Below are 16,459 nucleotides of genomic sequence, written 5' to 3'. Positions count from 1 at the left end.
GCAAGGGTAATATGCCCTAACCACTCCACAACTACTCCACCTTACCTCTGGGCTGCACTCCTGGTCCATAGACCTGCACTCCGCTGGTATCAACAGCCGGCTCCACTTGGATGAGCGCAGGGAAGTTGGGAACCACATGACCCCCGTACTTAATGGTGATGGTGTGTGTGCCGTGGAAAGGTGAGATGTAGGTGACAGAGAAGGATCCCTCGGCTGTCTTCTGGATGTGGACCTCAGACTCAGCCCCGGACTCAGAGACTATCTCGATGGTGAGCTTAGCCTCTCCGGCACTGGTGCAGTCCACTGTAAAGTAGGCTGGTTCCCCTGCCTTGGCTTTATCTAGGCCTGGACCACTGGCGGTTACCTGTAGGTTTAGTTGATATTTTTAGAGATGCAGAAACATACACACAATCTCAAATTTGATGTCATACATTCCTAAAAAACATGGAAAATATATAAACTATATAATCAGCCTGAATACACAACCAATAGGCATGTCAATAAATCAATAACTTGGCATATCGAAGGCATAAAGTATATTAAATAAAGTATCATCTCACCTGGCTGGGGTCCAGGCATGGCTTAACAGCTGCCTTGAAAGGAGACCCAGGGATGTGCTGCTTTCCAAAAAAGATATTGACGGCATGTTCTCCAGCCTCGGGAGGCATGTAAGACACCGAGCAGGGACTGTGTCCATTGTCCTGGCACTCGATCTTAGCCTTGCACGACCCTTCCACAGTCAGGCCCAGCCCGCCGGGGCCCGCTCCATTGGTGTCAATGGCAAAGGGGGCTGGTTTACCCACAATGCCTCCCTTCAGGCCTGGGCCGTATGCGCGCACCTGAAGGATAAAGTTAATAGATGTTAGAGAGACTCATAATGTCATGAAGAAGAAATAAGAAGTCGATGCCAGTAGTGTAAACATTAGGACAAAAAACATCCATAATGCTTCACTAAGCTTCAGTACAGATTACATTTTACATTTTGGAGTATCAGTCAGCGGGCAGTTACTGTCTTTTCATGAGCCTCGCATTAAAATAAATCCCACTGAGACTCATAGGGTCAAATGTTGTAGTCACCTTTGATGGGTCAGCAGGCATCACTCCCTCCACAGCGAAGGGGGATCCAGGGACGGGGTTGCAATCATAGCTGGCGTCCACCTTGTAAGGCCCCTCCTCTGGGGGGATGTACTTCACCGAGTGGGCTCCATTGGCTGTGTCCGAATCCAGCTTGTAAGGGATTGGTCGGCCAGAGGGTGAGGTCATCTTGACAGCCACCTCACCCTGTCCTCCGGCTCCCTGGGTGTTGATGTAGAACTCTTGATCCTTGCCAACGTCCACCTCTGTAAAATAACAAGAACAAACATGCTTAAATCTTAAATTCATCACATTTAACAGCTACTCATTGAAACTATTGACAACACCATTGCAAATAACAATTAGCTATGGTATATAGCTATAATCTAGGGCAATGTCAGATGTACATGATCCCAAGGAGAAGAAAATGAATAAGATAACAAGACCCAGTTTTAACATTAATTACATTGTTGGCTTTACGTTGCAAAGTTACTGTGTAAAATGTTGAGAACTTACTGGTGTCCAGTCCTGTAACCTTGACCTTTCCCAGATCTACAGGAGGAGCCACAGTAATATTGAAGGGGCTCTTGGGAATGGCGTCCCCTCCATGGGTGACGGAGATGGTCATCTGACCCTGATGAACAGCGGTGTACTTAACGGTGTAGGAGTAGTCATGGTTGTCTATGATCTCAAAGTCCCTGACAGTCTCTCCCTTCAGTTCTGCTGCCTTGAACTGGACCTTTGGCTTGGCCTTGCCTGCTCCCTTTGTGAAGATGGTGAAGTGGGTCGGAGTGCCCGCCTCCACGCCTGTCTTGTTGAGTCCTGGACCCTCAGCCCTCACATTGCCAGCATCATGGGAACGATTCACCTTCACTCTAAACGGACTAATGGGGATTTCCTGTAACATAAATATGGAATGGTTTTGCAGCTGTACGATTTTTTTTTTAAATTCAAACACAAATCGAGATCCCAACTACGGCAACTTTTGTACCATTCGGGTCATCCTTAGAATGAATAGTTATAATTATTATAGTTCCAATGCTAAGCCACATAGTAACAGTAAGCAGGGCAAACCTGTTTAGGTGATTTCTGGTATATCATCAAAATAAATAAACCATAGCACATTTTTGGATTCATTCAGGAGTTTTTACCCGATCAGGTACAATAACACTGGAAATGAATGCTGAATGTTCAATTTATATTCCTAAAACTTAAGTTGAAAATGATGCTGTCGCTGCTTCCTGTTGAGAAGACATTTTGATAAGAATCCCAATATTAAAACACAGATTTAACATGTCCAAATCAATAACCAATACGCAGAAACAGTTTGTGATATACTGTATTGAAAATCTAAATATTAAATGTAGTATCTACACATGAAGTAAATGTGCAACAATAGTAATCATATTACATGTGTTTTTGTATAAACTGCACATGCACCAAAAACCCTATCGAATAGGGTTTAAAATCAGGTTGTACGCATTGCTGAAACTAACACAACTAAAAAAACACATGGAAACTGGAGTTATTATTTACATCGCTGGTTAGAGAACAACCTGCAGATGACAGTCAGCTACATTTTGGAGGGATGCATTTTGATTTGGGGGTCGCCAAAATGGAAAGAGAAACACAACACCTATTTGTCAATCACTCATGTCGATATCATTGTTGAGTTCAATGGCGCTAGAGGGAGGAGATGAGGTTGCACATCTTGTTAAAACTAATAAAGCTCAAAAACCACACGGAATCTCAAAATAATGTGTACATTACTGGTTAGAGGACAATTTGTAAAAGACAGCTAGCTACATTTTGAAGTGTTGCATTTGTTTTCAGGTGGCTCGCAAACCGGGTAAGTGTAACACAACACTTTTTTTTGTTAATCACTTCCATTGATATTACGCCAAAATCTATAGAATAGGGGACAAATGTTTGGGGTGTTGCACTGTTTAAACTAACACTATTCAAAGGGCACATGGAAACTTGGAATAACCTATACATAGTTGGTTAGATGAGAACTTATATCTATATTTTAATTTGGATGTTGATTTTGGGAGGCTGCCATCACGGAAAAGGGAACAGACCACTTTTTCTGTTAGTTAACTTCAACATATCACGACGCGGCATAGGATATCAACAGTGACAACGGTTGGTTGCTATTTAACTGCTAGTTTGACTGTCAAAACCTTCTATTGGTGTGTGGCCAGTAACTTTTATAGAGAGACCACCCACTAATTTTCTGTGCCATTTCCTGGCCACTCTGCGTTTTAAGTCCGATGCGTCCCAGCACGTGTGACAAACTCAACGGATATTGATATTGATCAAAGATATTGATCTGTTTTAATCAATCTTATGTTATCATGATGACTAAACTTTTATTCTAACATCACCAATCTGAGGTAAAAAGGATGTTGAATTCCACTTAATTTTATGGTGAAAATGCAAGATTGTGTAAGGTAGTAAAACAAATGTCCACATTAGGGAAATTAGTGCAAAATATACAATAATTGAATATGGCAAAATAATTCAACATGTCAATTTAAGATGATAGTATATGTTGCTATTTCTCGCTATCTATTTCTCGCTCATTTAACCATTTAGAGAGTTAAAAAATGCGCTCAAACACAAATTAACTGGGCGCTCTAGATTAGAGCCTCCATAGTGTCTCCACATTTGATGTCCATTGTAACAGTAACTCTCTACTGAGGGACCCTGGGTAGTGTAGTTTTAGTCTCACCTGTTCAGCGAACAACACCATGATGGTGTATTTCCCTGCACCGGGGGGGGTGTATTTGACAGTGAAGGTGTCATTGTCGTTCTTGATAATGTCAAAGTTGATGTCAGCCTCAGCTGGACCCACCACTCCTGGAGCACACTTGATCCCAATACTGATGTCTCCTGTGGGAGGTCAATATATATGTATATCTACCGGTACATATGAAGAAATCTCATAATACTGTGCCTATCAGTATCAATAACTTTCTGATCTTTTACAGTTGCATAAAAAATAAATAAACTGCCTTCTCAATGGAAGAAATGGTTTTAAAAGGGTTCCAGCAGGGTGAAAATGTTATACCTAGAACTCTACAGGGTTCTTCTACAGGAAGAAGCCGAAGAACACTTTGAGTAGTATTTCCTATTAACACATATACCTTGTCCAGCCTCTAAGCAGTCCACAGTGAAGAAGTTGGGCTCGTTTGCCTTGAGTCCTGTCTTCTCCACTCCTGGACCATACACCTTGACCTTGTCTGGGTGGCAGCCCTCTCCAACAATCACCTATACACACAGAAACACACAGTGTTATTCAGACATAGGCAACACTTGACACACAACACTATTGTTGCTACCTAAAGTACTCATATCCCTTTCTAGTGGAGTATCATTTTCCCTAAATAAGAGTAGGCTAGCTGGGCTTATGTAAACTTGTATGAGACATAAAGACTTGTATTGGCTCCCCGTCCTTTACCTAATGCCTAGTCTTTAGCTCAGTGGGCTAACACGGTTTAGTGACACACAGGAGGTCCCGGGTTCAAATCCCAGTGGGTCGGTCCTACTCACCCTGAAGTGGCTGTTGGGCACTTTGACATCTCCCCAGGTGATGATGATGGTGTGTTTGATGGGCTTGATGGGAACGTACACACACAAGAAGGTCCCGTCTCCCTTATCAGTTATCTTAATGTCGATGGTGACGCTCTCTGTATCCTTGGCGTAGATCTTCAGATGGCCTTTGCCAGCCCTGCGGGCATCGATGGTGAACTCTGCAGGTTTGTTTACGATGACCCCTATGGGCTCCAGGCCTGGACCGAAAGCTTTCACCTGCAACAGAGAGGTAAACATTAATGTGAGTTGCATAGAGGTACAACTACATGTGTGTGTTGTTTGTACATCAGTGTGTTTTTGTGTGTCATAAAAACTACTCCCGTAAGGGTGGAGCTAGGCTGGTGTAGTGGGAGGAGCTAACCTTATCAGGGAAGCAGTCATTGGTTTCAGAGAGGATGTCGGCCATGAAGGGGCTGCCCTTGATGTCTTCGTCATCACATATGACATGGACAGCATAGTAATCTGGCTTAGTGGGCCAATAGCGGACATCGCAGGAGCCGTCACCTTTATCATCACACTCTATCTTAGCCTGGGATGGACCCTCGATAGAGAAGCCTGGAGAGAGAACGTTTTACTTTAGTCAAGAAGCATATAGGTCATTTTCCTCTGCACACCTGCTAGAATACCAACTGAAATTGTGACTATAAAGAAGAAGTAATGTGCCTTTTCTTAGAAAATGTAAAGATAAATTCCACTAAAGAAGTTTGATTTTGTTACTGTCATCTAATCCATTACTCTACTTGTTCAACTACTTTACCCATAATGCCCCTCATGTCTTGGCTTACCCAGAGTTCCCACTTCCGTGCCGATGGCCTCCACTATGAAGTCAGCCGACTTGCCCACCCGGCCGGTCAACAGACCAGGACCCCAGGCTCTCACCTTCTGAGGGCCTGCCACCTCACTCACCTCCACATCGAAGGGGCTGAAAGAGACACACAGAAATAGGTAAAGAAAAGGAGACTGTTGCAGTAGACTATGTAGGTGCTGGACATTGGGAAGTGTAGTAAACACATTATGATAACTTTATAAATACTTTCTATGCTATTATTAATTAGGATTTAATAATTAACAAGCACAAATAGAACATTAAAAAAGCATTATAATTAATTAAGCATTTCTACACATTTCTAAGCATTTAAAACAGCTTATTGAAAGTCATTACCTGTGTGGGATGGGCTGTCCTCCCCAGGTGATGTTGACGGTGTATTTACCAGTCTGGTTAGGAAGATATTCACATTCATAGACACCATCACCAATATCTTTTACTTTCACTGGCTCCTCATCTCCACATGGTCCAGTCACTGAGACCTTGAGCTCTCCGTTGCCAGCTCCCTTGGTGAAGACCTTGAAGTCTGCCACCTCCTTGACCCGCACCCCTTTTGGCTGAAGGCCTCTGCCCGTGGCACGACACGTGTCGGCATTGATGGCTGGAGAGAAGGAAAGGGGTGGAACCTGTTGCGACTCTAGGGGCAGTATTTTCATTTTCGTTTTAAACAGGATATTTTGTCAGGACAAGATGCTAGAATATGCATTGACAGCCTTGGATAGAAAACACTCTAACATTTCCCAAACTGTAAAGATATTTTCTGTGAGTATAACAGAACTGATGTTGCAGGCGAAAGCCTGAGAAAAATCCAATCCGAAAGTGCCTCATGTTTTGAAAGCGCTGCGTTCAAATGAGTCCCTATTGAGCTGTGAATGTGCTATCAACCAGCGTACACTTTCTACGTATTCCCCAAGGTGTCTACAGCATTGTGACATAGTTTTACGCATTTATGTTGAAGAATAGCCGTAGGCGGCGACATTGCGTAAGTGGTCACCTGATGGCTCCCAGGGTGACTCTCGAGTAAAATACAGAGGTAGCTATTACTCCAATCGGTCCTACTGAAAAACGAATTGTCCCGACGGATATATTATCAAATAGATATTTGAAAAACACCTTGAGGATTGATTATAAACAATGTTTGCCATGTTTCTGTCGATATTATGGAGCTAATTTGGAATATTTTTTGCTGTTTTCGTGACTGCAATTTCCGGGCGATTTCTCAGCCAAACATGAAGAACAAACGGAGCTATTTCGCCTACGAAAAATAATATTTTTTGAAAAAAGGAACATTGGCTAGCTAACTGGAAGTCTCGTGAGTGAAAACATCCTAAGCTCATCAAAGGTAAACAATTTAATTTGATTGCTTTTCTGATTTCCGTGACCAAGTTACCTGCTATGCTAGGCTATTGATAAACTTACACAAATGCTTGTCTAGCTTTGGCTGTAAAGCATATTTTTAAAATCTGAGATGACAGGGTGATTAACAAAAGGCTAAGCTGTGTCTCAATATATTTCATTTGTGATTTTCATGAACATGAATACTTTCTAGGGATATTTATGTGCGTTGCGTTATGCTAATTAGATTCAGGCGATGATTACGCTCCCGCATGCGGGATGGGGAGTCAGTTGAGGATTTATTAAGGAGAGTGGTACACAGACTGACAGATTGACAGACTAACCTGGCAGGAACATTCACATACGAAACAATGTCGTATGCAAACATGATGCAGGCAAGAGGCTATAATGAATTTCATTATTAAGGTCAATGAACATAATCATTCAATCAATTCCATATGATGCTAGTTTCAAACTTTGACACAATTGGAATATCACAAGAGAGAATGCCAAGAGTGTGCAAAGCTGTCATCAAGGAAAAGGGTGGCTACTTTGAAGAATAAAAAAATATGAAATATATTTAGATTTGTTTAACACTTTTTGGGTTACTATATGATTCCATATGTGTTATTTCAGAGTGTTGATGTCTCCACTATTATTCTACAATGTAGAAAATAGTACAAATAAAGAAAAACCCTTGAATGAGTAGGTGTATCCAAACTTGACAAGTACTGTATATCAATACAACGATGTATTGCTTGCAGCATGAAGAAACTAATTGAGCTTCCAGGCAACAACTGACTTAACAATTTGTCAGTCTAATAGAAACATTGATTGCAGGCTTGGTTACACTTAAAAGTTTGAAGCAATAACACCTATGAATACTAACCCAAATCAAGGAAACACAACAAGCCAAAACATTTAAAATGCAACATTTCATAATGCAATCTGGGAAGCACTGACTCACTTAGACTAAAATCACTTTCCTGGAAAGTTTCCTACTAGTCAAGAACATTCACTTGGCTGCATAATAGAAATGTATGAGATATTTGTCTCCAACACCAAGCTGCCACAGGCAAGGCAGCAACTGTCCAAGCAAGGCACTCTTTCTTGGCCCTCAGAGGGCATGGCATTGCCACAGGAAGCATACAGGGCATCGGGAAAATGGCATAGGGCACAGGACATAGGTATAGTGGGGCCCGGCTAGCATACCAATGGGCGCAGGCCTCCACCTAGACAACCCATACTAACTTGGTCTGCACTTTTTGCCTCTGAGGGTAGGGACACCACCCTTCTTGCCCTCTGGGTCCTTCTCCCCACTGGGGATTTATCTGAACTGGAAGAGGACCCACGATAGAGGGAGGAGCGAAACATCACAGACAGGAAGTTGGTTTAACTTCAACATAACACTGACTGGTCATTGTGGTGACATGTTGGCTGCGGCGAGTGATTGAAATAACTGTGGAACTAGAGAGTGATAGATCAACATCAGAATGACACAATGCAACAGTAGTGCCAACAACAGTGATTTGTGTAGTGACAGTTGGTAACTGTTAGTGGACAGTTGGCTCAGTGATAACTTACCCTCTGTGATTTGAAGCTTGAAGGGGCTCTTAAGGATCTCCTGACCTGCAAACAGGATATGGATGGTGTGGGGGCCTTCCAACATGGGCCGGTAGGTGCAACGGAAAACACTGTCCCCCTTGTTTTCCAAGATCAGTTTCACCGTGTCTTTCTTCCCCTCAGGGTCCATGATGTCAACGCTCACATCACCATTACCAGCACCTAGACAGGATAACAGGAAGAGATCAATCAAAACACTGTTAACCAACCCTGTGATCAAAACAAGGAAACGTGGGACATTGTTTAGGGCCCTCACAGTAAATTCCTTCTCTAGTTTTAGCAGTTTTGCAAGGAACTCATCTGATCACTGCTACTAATGTGTTCCTTGTCTGGTGTGTCCCCACTCCTTACCTGCAGTGTAGATGTCAAAGTAGGTGGGTTTGTTGGCCATGTTGCTGGTAGCTTCCAGCCCTGGTCCTCTGGCCTGGACCTTGTTGGGATCACCTATGGCCTTGGCCATGTTCACTGTGTAGGGGCTCTTATCAACATCCTGCCCAGCAAATAGCACTTTCACCTGAGAAAAGAACCAGTAAAATGTTCCTTTGAAGGCCCAATGCAGACTTTAAAAAAAAGTATATATTTCAAATAATTTCTGGGTAACAATTAAATAGCTTACTGTAATAGAGTTACATTGGCAAAATGTGGGAGTGGTGTGAAAATTAGCTGAGGTTTGGCAGAGGTTTGGAACTTTGTTATTGGTTTATTAACCAATTTACTGCATGGTGATGTCACCATGGAAAGCTGAAACTCCCGCCCATGCAAACCTGGTGATTAGAAGGTCCTGTGTAGATGGTATTTTCAACCAGCAGCTTTCAGGAAATAACACTGATCACATATTTTCACACTTTTACAGTGTTAGTTTCATCAGCTGTTGTACAATATGATACAAAACAGGGGAAAATGACTTTTGACTGTATTGGGCCTTTAAGTTTTCCTTTAAAGAGTTTCAATGGGCTAGTAGTACATTGTGATGATGAGATGTGTGTATAGTAAAGTCAAATCAAGTAAGAATGTAAAGTTAAGTAAAATAAGTCTATATGGGATATTGATGGTAGTGATCAGTTACCTTGTGGGCGCCCTCAACCTTGGGGATGTAAATGACAGTGTGGGTCCTGTTCTTGTCATTGTTGAAGACCACCTTAGCCTCCTCAGTGTGTCCCTCAGGATCAATGACATACACCAGCACCTCAGCCTGACCTGCCTTTAGAGTTTCCACCGTGAACACTGCTGGCTTCAGAACCACATTACCATTTGCCTCAATACCTATGGGAGAGAGAGGAAGATTACTTCATTGTACAATGTCCATGAACTTCCAGCAGAATTTATAGTTAGAAAAATATGTGTAAAATAGAGAGTTGGTGTAAGAAGTGCGTGACTGGCTGCAGGGAAGTCAGGCGCAGGAGAGCAGAACTGGGTAAAAACCGGAGCAGTTTAATAAGCAAAACCAACGGCACCCAGAACAACAAAATATGGGTACTAAATAACCCGTTGCATACAAGTCATAGTGCACAAACACTTGACAACAAACAATTTCACACACAGACATGGGGGGAACAGAGGGTTATATACACGAAAAGTAATGAGGGAATGTAAACCAGCTGTGTGGCAAAACAAGACAAAACAAATGGAAAATGACAGGTGGATCGGCATTGGCTAGAAGACCGGTGACGTCAACCGCCGAATGCAGCCCAAACAAGGAGAGGAACTGACTTCGGCGGAAGTCCTGACAGTTAGATGTGTTTGGGTCTATGGGCAGTATATGAAACAATAAATTATGCTTATCAGAGATCCTGATTCACTTACATTACTTTAGTCATTGGGCAGATGCTTTATCCCCAAGTGCATTCAACTACAGTAGGTAAAACAACCTCACAATTATTGCAAGTAAAACTTTCTTTATCTACTAAATCAGTGATAGATTCAACTCACCACTGTGGTAAAGTATGGTCCCAATCCCAGTGGTACCCACCTGGTCCGTAAGACTCAGCTTTTTTGGGGTACAGCTGATCCCCTTTAGGTTTGAGGGGAGCGCCAGGCCTCAGTTTAGACTTGGGGAACTGGGACAGGTATGTCATCATGGACTGTTCATCCACTTCCGGATCTACAATCTCCTCAGGGTTGATCACCTAGGCCACAAGGAGAGTGTGAAAAATTACTTACCTAGTCAACAAGCAGAAAGTCATGGGTTAGGAAGTGATTTTTAACCGGTGCCTTGAGGAACTCAGGTGTGCCACAAAAGTCTTCCTGATCTTGTAAATTTTTTTGGAACACACACCACGTGACATGTGGAATGCATATGGAATTTTGACTTGGTAGCAACAGTGCCACTACATTGAATGGTACATGGTTACTTCTGTATCACTGTTTCAAGTCTGGTGCATTGTTGTTTCATTATCATTTGAGGGGAGCGCATCATGAGCAAAGGTTGTCATTTTACTTAGCCTGTGAGAAGCATTAGCACAGGCAGGTCTGATTAGGCTGATTAGGCTTAGCTGAGTGTCCGTGATTGCACCCCAATGCACAAAACCGCTCGTCTGTAGCCCAAAACGTTCAAAACTAAATTAATTTTTTACCAGAGCTAAACAAATATCTTCCTAGTGGGGATTCACGGGACACTTAAAGAGGTACACACAAATGAACTATGACAATAGTTCAAATAAACCCTATTTAATCTGTAAAAAATATTTGACACTGAAAATAGAGGATTTGCAGTATGGATCTGCCAAGAAGGAGGTCATTACCACTAAATTAATTAATAGGAACATTTTAGGTGTGCCACATAAAAATAAATGGTTGGCAAACATTGGGTTAGGGGTCAACATAGCCACAAATGTCTTACTTGACTTAAACACTTTTGCCCCATGGGAAGCATAGGTCAAAGCACATCTGTATTTACCCTTAAAGAGGATTGTTGTCTGGTCTTTACTGTAAATAGTTTTTAAGAAATCGATACAGGACTAAATGACTTCGTAGGCCTGTCTACTTGGCAAAAGGTATAACTTTATTTAAGGACATAGACATAACAGACAGGCATAAAATACACCAATGTGAATGCACATTTCCACATTGCATAGATTCTATTTATATTCTATTTCATTGACTCCCTCCTCCTCCACTCTCTTTCCCCCTCCCTCCCTGTTTTTGGCCATATCACAGTGTGGTGTAAATATCTTGACCCCAGTACAGCAGGGTTAAGCACTGCGGCCTCAGTAAGCCATGATTTAGCCCAGAGCCAAGCCCTCTCCCCCACCTCATCTACAGCTCACAAGACAGCCCTCAGCCCGGGGAGAATTCAGCCCCCTAGTCCTTGGGACCTGGGTATCCAAGACAACATACCTTTGGCCTTATCTCTCACTACAATACACACGCTAGGCCAGCTCAATATACAGTATAACCTAGGCCAGTGTTACAGTATAACTTTAGACCGTCCCCTCGCCCATACCCGGCCGCGAACCAGGGACACTTTGCACACATCAACAACAGTCACCCACAAAGCATGGTTACCCATCGCTCCACAAAAGCCACAGCCCTTGCAGAGCAAGGGGAACCACTACTTCAAGGTCTCAGAGCAAGTGACGTCACCAATTGAAACGCTATTTAGCGCGCAGCACCACTACCTAAGTGTGATCCGCGTCAACAGCATCAATGTAACAGTATAACTTTAGACCATCCCCTCACCCATACCCGGGTGCGAACCAGGGACCCTCTGCACACATCAACAACAGTCACCCACGAAGCATGGTTACCCATCGCTCCACAAACGCCGCGGCCCTTACAGAGCAAGTGGAACCACTACTTCAAGGTCTCAGAGCAAGTGACGTCACCGATTGAAACACTATTTAGCGCACACCACCGCTAACTAAGCAAGCATTTCACATCCGTTACACCAGCTCAATATTTAGTGACTCACCATCCCGGGTCCGGGAGTGTAATCCTCAACTGACCCTAATAGCATAACGCAACGCACATAAATATTACTAGAAAATATTCCTATTCATGAAATCACAAGTGAAATATATTGAAACACAGCTTAGCCTTTTGTTAATCACACTGTCATCTCAGATTTTCAAAATATGCTTTACAGCCAAAGCAAGACAAGCATTTGTGTAAGTTTATCGATAGCCTAGCATAGCATTATGTCAAGCTAGCAGCAGGTAACTCGGTCACGAAAATCAGAAAAGCAATCAAATGAAATTGTTTACCTTTGATGAGCTTCAGACATTTTCACTCACGAGACTCCCAGTTAGATAGCAAATATTCCTTTTTTCCCAAAATATTATTTTTGTAGGCGAAATAGCTTCGTTTGTTCTTCATGTTTGGCTGAGAAATCGACCGGAAATTGCGGTCACGACAACGCCGAAAAATATTCCAAATTAGCTCCATAATATCGACAGAAACATTGCAAACGTTGTTTATAACCAATCCTCAAGGTGTTTTTCAAATGTCTATTCGATAATATATCCACCAGGACAATTGGTTTTTCAGTAGGACCGATTGGAAAAATGGCTATTTTACGCAAGAGCCATCAGGTGACCACTTACACAATGTAGCCGCTTACGCTTATTCTTCAACATAAAGGCGTAAAACTACATCACAATGTTGTAAACACTTTGGGGAATACGTAGAAAAATACGTAGAAAAAGTAATCTGGTTGATAGCCCATTCATTGCCCAATAGGCACGCATCGGAACGCAGAGCTTTCAAAACATGAGTCACTTCCGGATTGGATTTTCCTTAGGCTTTCGCCTGCAATATCAGTTCTGTTATACTCACAGACAATATTTTTACAGTTTTGGAAACTTTAGAGTTTTTTTCTATCCTAAGCTGTCAATTATATGCATATTCTAGCATCTTGTCCTGTCCAAATATCCTGTTTACTTTGGGAACGTTATTTTTCCAAAAATGAAAATACTGCCCCCTAGTCACAAGAAGATACACCCTAGGCCAGCTCAATATCCACCCTAAGCCATCTCAGCTTGAATCCCACCCTTGGGTGATGCCTTGTCATGAATGGCTATGCTTCACTGAGACTTATGCACGTGTTGTATCAGATAAACAAGTGAACAACTAGATAAACAAGCACTCAAATTGTACATCTGACAGTGTCAGTATTGGAATTGAATTTAGCAAATCTATATCTCAGCATATAAATCTATGATATGCTATAATCATGCACCTACTCATGCACCTACTCAACACTCAAACAAATTAAAAGGGGGAGGCTTGCAACCTGAAGAACACCATCCCAACCGTGAAGCACTGGGGTGGCAGCATCACGTTGTGGGGGTGCTTTGCTGCAGGAGGGTGTGGTGCACTTCACAAAATTGATGGCATCATGAGGCAGGAGAATTATGTGGATATATTGAAGTATCATCTCAAGACATCAGTCAAGAATGAACCAGACTTGTGGAGGTCTACAAAAAAAATTCTGGTGTCTTTGCTGATTTCTTTTGATTTTCCCATGATGCCAAGCAAAGAGGCACTGAGTTTAAAGGTAGGTGTTGAAATACATCCACAGGTACACCTCAAATTTACTCAAATTATGTCAATTAGCTTATCAGAAGCTTCTATAGCCATAACACCATTTTCTGGAATTGGCCAAGCTGTTTAAAGGCAGAGTCAACTTAGTGTATGTAAACTTCTGACCCACTGGAATTGTGATACAGTGAATTATAAGTGAAATAATCTGTCTGTTAACAATTGTTGTAAAAAAATCCTTGTATCATGCACAAAGTAGATGTCCTAACTGGCTTTCCAAAACTATAGTTTATTAACAAGAAATTTGTGGAGTTTTTGAAAAACGAGTTTTAAAACTTCTTAAGGCTAGGGGCCCCGCTATAGCGGGACAACTTCCGATGAAACTGGAGGGCGTGCAATTCAAATAAATAATCAGAAAAATTATGGATTTTAAACATTTAGGTACATACAAGTGTCTTATATCGGTTGAAAGGTTAAATTCATGTTAATCTAACTGCACTGTCCGATTTACAGTAGCCATTACATCGAAAGCATGCCATGTGATTGTTTGAGGACGGAGCCCCACATCAAAATATTTTACTGACCGACAAAGGCTTCATAAATTCACAAATAGCGATTAAATATTCACTTCCTTTTTCAAAATCTTCCTCTGATTTGTCAACCAAAGGGTCCCAGCTATAACATATAGTGTCATTTTGTTAGATAAAATCCTTCTTTATATCCCAAAAAGTCTGTTCAGTTGGCGCCATCGATTTGATTAATCCACTCGTTCAACATGCAGGGAAATTAATCCAAACATTTACCGATAAACTTTGTTAGAACAAGTCAAAATACTTTTCTATTGACTCCTCAGAAACCCTAAAATGTAAAAGAGGAAAAGAGGTATGTTCAATGTGTCTCCTCTTCTTCGGGCACGCATACACGTATTTCCAAGACCATGTCCCTGTCGTAAAACTCATTATTCTTACTCATTTTGGAAGAAACCTTGAGCATTGAGTGTTGCCACCCAGTGGACGACATAGGAATTGCATACTGGGAGATTTACTAATTTACTAATTTTTCCTCTGTACTTTCCATTGTAAAAGCATGGGCTCTCTGGTTTTTCTTTGGATTTTCTCCTACCATATCTATTGTGTTATAGTCTCCTACATTATTTAAAAATGTCTACAAACCTCAAAGTGTCTTCTTTCCAATGGTACCAATTATATGCATTTCCTAGCTTCAGGGTCTGAACAACAGGCAGTTTACTTTGGGCACGTCAGTCATAAAATTCATAATTTGCTCAAATTGAGCTGTAATTTAAGCATTACAAGAATATTGAGTAACACTCCGAATGGATGGCTCAGAAATAAGAAATTATTATTTTTAAAGCACCTTAATTATTATACTCGTGGAGGCTAAGTTACCTTCTTCCAGAATGGCATTACATACTGTAACATTGCTACTGCAACATGTTAACACCACCTTTTCACGTGAGGAGAATAACGCTATTTCATCACTACATTTGAACTTGCAATTACACATGTGAAAGTGAGATTTTCACACGTGGAATTTTCTTACATGTGAAATTGCAAATTAGATTTGAACATGTGATTTACTTTCACATGTGAACTTGGATTTGAACATGTGATTTGAACATGTTAAACTGCAAATTTGACAAGCCTCAAGGGGCTCCAGTAGTCCCCAGAGTAGTGTGTCTTACCTGGGGAACACCCAGCCAGTCGTCAGCCTGCTGCATAGCCTCTCTGGCATTCTCCACAGGCTGGTTAGTGTCCCAGACCTGCCAGTCAGGGCACAGACCTACAGGGAAAGAGAGAGGGAAACAATGGGAGAGAGGTAGAGAGGGAGGAAGGAGGGAGTGACTAAGTGGATTAAGATGGCATCCTCTCAGGGTTAAGATGGCATCCTCAACTAAAGCAACAGACTTCCTTTCACTTTCCCTGTCGGACACTGAGGGCTAAAGCAAACAGGCTAAACACTAGAAATAGAATTATTGGAATTAGCATTCCCATTCAAGTCAATGGGTCTATGATGTGTGGACCGCAATGTAATTCTATTTCTATGTGCTTATTTTTTTATATTTTTAAAGTACCTTTATTTAACTAGGCAAGTCAGTTAATTAAGAACAAATTCTTATGTACAATGACGGCCTACCCCGGCCAAACCCTCACCTAACAGGGACAACGCTGGCCAATTGTGCGCCGCCCTATTGGACTCCCGATCACGGCCAGTTGTGATACAACCAGGGACCAAACCCGGGTCTGTAGTAACGCCTCTAGCACTGCGATGCAGTGCCGTAAACCACTGTGCCACTCGTGAGGCCATAAATGATGTGCCTTGTGCTGCTAATGCTTAATTATCTGTTATCAATGCAGTGAGTTCACTGACTCAAAGAACCCAGAGCTCAACAAGTCTAGTATGTCATTATTACTGACACCGCAGTGCTGCTGTGTTCCTGTAACATTATCGTGACGTTTAAACGTTTACATTACATTGATCTGGCGCTGGAATATTGGCAGGGATATA

At 42.0% G+C, this 16,459-nt stretch overlaps 1 pseudogene; it reads right to left on the bottom strand.

The window, feature by feature from the left end:
- Positions 1-16,459, bottom strand: part of LOC135525215 (filamin-C-like) — a 69,794-nt pseudogene that overhangs the window by 38,927 nt on the left and 14,408 nt on the right.

This window comes from Oncorhynchus masou, chromosome 31 (assembly GCF_036934945.1).
Source record: "Oncorhynchus masou masou isolate Uvic2021 chromosome 31, UVic_Omas_1.1, whole genome shotgun sequence".
Lineage (NCBI taxonomy): Eukaryota > Metazoa > Chordata > Actinopteri > Salmoniformes > Salmonidae > Oncorhynchus > Oncorhynchus masou.
This window is presented reverse-complemented; position numbering and strand designations above follow the sequence as displayed.